Consider the following 4684-nt stretch of genomic DNA (forward strand, 5'->3'; position numbering starts at 1 on the left):
ATCAGACACTAATAAAAAATATATTGATATGAAACCTGATGTTGTAAAAGTGAGAAAAGAAAGTTACGGATCTTATTGAACTGAACAAACCCAGGAGTGAATGAGTGTTCTTATTCATAAAACTTCATGAGAAAAAGGTACAAAAGATATATGAAAATTACATATTAGATTGTGTTATACTCATCTTTGCAAAATATACATGGAAATAAACCAACTTGTATGATCATAAAGTTTTCTGAGGGAAAATCTGAAATAAAATACACATATACAATTTCTTTCATACCCCTAATTTAGGTGGAGGAAACAGGATTCAAAGCTCTAGCTAAGCCATTTATGGCACCATATCCTTTAGAACTGAAACTCAAGCACCCAAATAAGCCTTGCTTGTAAGGCAAGAATGTCTTCTTCCTCATCTCTTCAGCCTGTGCTCTGTTTGCAGTGTAATGCATCTCATGTGGTGATGGTGGAACCCTCCTCTTCCCTTTTCCTATCCCATTCACAGGCTTAATCTTAATGCTTCTCGGATTCTCCAATACTCCATTTGACACATTGTTTAGCTTCTCTGGTTTCTTTTCTTTGGTTGGAGAGAAAGAAATGGCGGACCAGAAGAACTTGTTGTTGCTTGCTTCTTCCTTCACTTTTGCTCCTCAGAAAATCCTTCAAGAAAACCCATCTCTTCGAGCTTCTTCCTGCTGAAGATGACCTTGAGGAAGAAGCCGATATTGAAGCACCATCATCGTTGATGCTGTCGTCTCTCTTGTCCGAATTTTTATCCAATGACACGTTTTGGTTATTATTTCTCAAAGGGGACATGGATCTTGTTCTTCTCCTCAAAGACTTATCCCTCAGCCTCAGATCTCTGCCTCTTACTTCATCTTCTTCGTCATCATCACCCTCGTTTTCAAGATCCAGCAATGGATCCAAAACTTGTGGCCTTTCCAAATGAGTGGATAGCTTCATGGGTCTGATCTGTCCATTCAAGAACAGTTCATCAGCTGAAATCATGGATCCTGTTTGACCCGACCCGGAACACCCAAATCGTCCGGAGAACTCAAACTCAAAGCCTAGAGGAACAGAGTCATCGGGTGAGGGTGGTCGAGTTGATGACACCATTGAAGCTACTGAGGTCATAGCAAAGTGCATAGGGCTAGCAGGTGCACTGTAAAAGAAGCCACCATTAATGGAGCATGGACCAGGTGACCTGCCAGGGCTTGAAGGAGCACTAACATAGGGTGTGGAACAAGTGCTGTCATCTTCTTCAGTGAAATCTAGGGGCTCATGGCTTGATTCATTGTCCTTTGGGGTTTGAAACTTCATTTTTGTTGTTGTTGTGAATTATGAGATGAAATTGAGAGAGAGATAGTTGATGTGGTTGAGTTGTAAGATTTGCTCATCCGTGTGGTGATTTATAGCGAGTGTTGAATGCCGGTTTTCACTACCAATTTGTCCGTACCAAATTGTGAATTTAATTTATGTATTTTCACAAGTTCATCCCCTTTTCAACGAGTAATTAAAATTATCTCATCAAATTACTCACTCTACCTGTCAATTGTATTGATAGGGTTGACAAAACCCCATTCATCTTTCTTTTCTTTGATATTATCTTCATTTAATAACAATCACTGGAAATAAAAAATCTGAAGTTCCACTGTGGATGAATTTCGAATATTTATTTATAACTAAATTTTAATGTAAATGTAATTGGTGCAATTATATAATTATAATGTGTTTAGATACTTATCCTAATGTGAATCTCGTTAAATTAAGTTTGGTTAGAAATTTGCTAATGCAACCATGATGAATCTAGCATTTAACAAGGAAATATACTTGAAGTGACATTGAATCCCTTCACCCCTTGAAAAAAAAATTAAGAATCTAGTTTCACCCAAACCTCAAAAGTCAATGGCAATGGCTGCCAACTTAATTAATTGTAAGGGCGAGTGGGAAAGTGAATGTCTCAACTTGTAACCTAGAAAACTTTGTGCTTCATTAAAAGATTCAAAATGGGTAAGCAATGATAAAAGAGGAGGGATCCAAGTGGGTGTGGGGAAAAGCTAATGGTGGAAATATATTGTTAACTTAAAATTTATAAAACTCTTGTTATGTTCTTCCCCCTATGTTTTAACAATACACTGTTCTTTCTTTCTTTTTTCTTTTTTCTTTTTTCTTTTTTCTTTTTTCTTTTTCTTTAGTTTTTAGTGATCATTTTTTCAAGTTTCTTTAATTTTTGAACCCAATGGCAGATGTGGAAGAGAACCTGATGGATTTGTCAATTGGGGATGATGAGGAAGAGACATTGCAATCAAGATATTTATCAAGCCAATCGATCACGAGTTGAGTAATACTTAATTTATGTTTGTTAAAAAATTAATTGTTCGACTCGATTTATTGTTCGTTCAAATTTCGCTCAGCTCGTGCTCGCTAAAAGCAACTTTATTGCACGACTCAACTCATTACTCATTGCTCGACTTGTCTTGTTGATCGTTATACTCACCCAAATTTTGACCTTGTTTTTAAACTATATATAAAATCTAGTAAATTAATAATTATTAGTTAATATGTAATTTAGTATTTTTCTTATTATTTATTAAAAAATAATAAATTAGTAGTAATTATTAATTAGTAATTTAACATCTTTCTTATTATCTATTAATAAATTAGTAATTATTAATTGGACTTTATCTTTTTAATGGAATATTTTTTTAAAGTGATTGCTAAAAAATTATAAAAGAAAATAACGAACTATTCACGAAGTTATTGAGTTGAATTGGACCTTGCATGACTCAACTCGTTAATGTCTCGAGTCGAACTCGAGTTTGAGTCGAGTCAACCCAAATAAAACAGTGACCGAGTCAAATTCGAGAAATTAACGAATTGTTCACGAATTTATTAAGTTGAATTGGACATCTTTTCGTTTGTCAATTGTTTTGTGGGATCTTTTTTACTTTGAGTGTGCTTAATCTTCAGTCGATGTGAATGACTTTCTCAAACATTTGACATCTGATCGAGAGAATTTTCATAACTGATATGGGTGAGGGTAGGTTTTTATTTTGATTGTATCATGAAGTGTGTCGTAACCGGTTTTTGTCCGGGCACGAAATATTTATTTGGCGGGAAAAAGTAATATGAATAAATGGTTTTTTAAAATAATTTGGGAGTCGCCATCGGCCTTTTGGGTCAGGTAGATCGAATACCTAAATATTATTTTTTAAAAGAGTTTTAAGAAAACATCAATTAAAAATGAACTGATCTGCGTTTATAACCAAAAATTCGTTCTTTTTAATAATAAAAAGGGATTCGTGGTCGGTTACGTTTAGGGAAGGATTAGCACCCCTACAACGCCCAAAATTGGTACTTTTTAATTATAAATTGTCTCTATTATTAGAAATTTAAAAATTCAAAATATATTTAATTTATAATCCTATTTAATTTAAATTTATTATTATAATTTTAAAGAAAATATATTAATATATATCTTTATTTTTATAAATAAGATATTTATTTACTTAGAAATATCAGAAAAGGGCTTCTAGTTGCTTTAAGACAGCTCCTTTCTTAATATTAATAAATAAATAAATGTTAATAAAACATTTATCTAAAAATAATTAAAATATATTAATATATAATTTATAAAAAATAGGACATTTATTTATTTAATAATATCAGAAAAGGACTTCTAGGTATTTTAAGACAGTTCTTTTCTTAGATATTTAAAAAATAAATACATATCAAAATATGTTTTATTTTTTCTTAAAAGTAATTTATAAAATTAAATTTATAAAATAGTATTTTTATTTAATAAAAAAATAGAATAAATAAATAACTATTATATATATTTTTATATTTTAATAATAATAATAAAATAATCATGAAGATAATAATTTAAACATATATCAAAAGTAATAATAAAATAAAATAATAATAATTAAAATGAAAGAAAATAAAAGTAATAATATTAAAACTATTGAATCATATTCATAAATATATGAACTTAAAATGTAAAAATAATAAAACTTATGGTTAAAATTAAGATCATATAAAATTTAATGATCAAATTATAAAATATAAATATTTAAGAGACATGGCTAGAGTCATCATAAAATATAAATACTAGTAGTGTAATTAGCCATTAATTATTTAATCAGTGATTAAAATAAAAATATTAAAATTATTAGGGACTAAATGTGATATTTATCCTAAATATATTATTTAATACTGGTAAGGACTAAAACGTAATAAAATAAAATTCGAATACTGAATTAGAACATTCAAAAATTAGGTTTAGTGACTAAAATGAATAATTACAAAACTTAGATGGCTACGGAAGAGGTTTAGCCATACAAGTAAATTATGCATATACCCCTTCCCAAAACGACGTCGTTCGGGAAGGGGTATATATACCCCTTCATAGCTGGCCCGAAGGGCCAGCAGCCTCATTGTTCTCTTTTTCTTCTTCTCTCAAAAACGAGAGAATAAGCTCTCTCTCATTTCTCTCTTAATTCCCTCACCGGAGGGAATTCTGGCGCCGATAGCCACCGCCAACCTCATCGCCGGCCACCGCCTCCGGTGGCCGGAAAATCAAACTTTATACCACAACATAGATCGGATTGTCCTAATGACGATTCTGGTATTTGTTTCCCTTAAAAAGCTCTCAATCAGAGCAAATCTATAAAAATACCTTCGG

At 31.4% G+C, this 4684-nt stretch overlaps 1 pseudogene; it reads right to left on the reverse strand.

Annotated features, from left to right (window-relative positions):
- Positions 1–220: 220 nt before the first annotated feature.
- Positions 221–1388, reverse strand: LOC120115306 (annotated as a pseudogene).
- Between the last annotated feature and the right edge of the window lie 3296 nt (positions 1389–4684).

Source organism: Hibiscus syriacus, unplaced genomic scaffold (assembly GCF_006381635.1).
Source record: "Hibiscus syriacus cultivar Baekdansim isolate YM2019G1 unplaced genomic scaffold, ASM638163v2 tig00110263_pilon, whole genome shotgun sequence".
In the NCBI taxonomy this organism is placed as follows: domain Eukaryota; kingdom Viridiplantae; phylum Streptophyta; class Magnoliopsida; order Malvales; family Malvaceae; genus Hibiscus; species Hibiscus syriacus.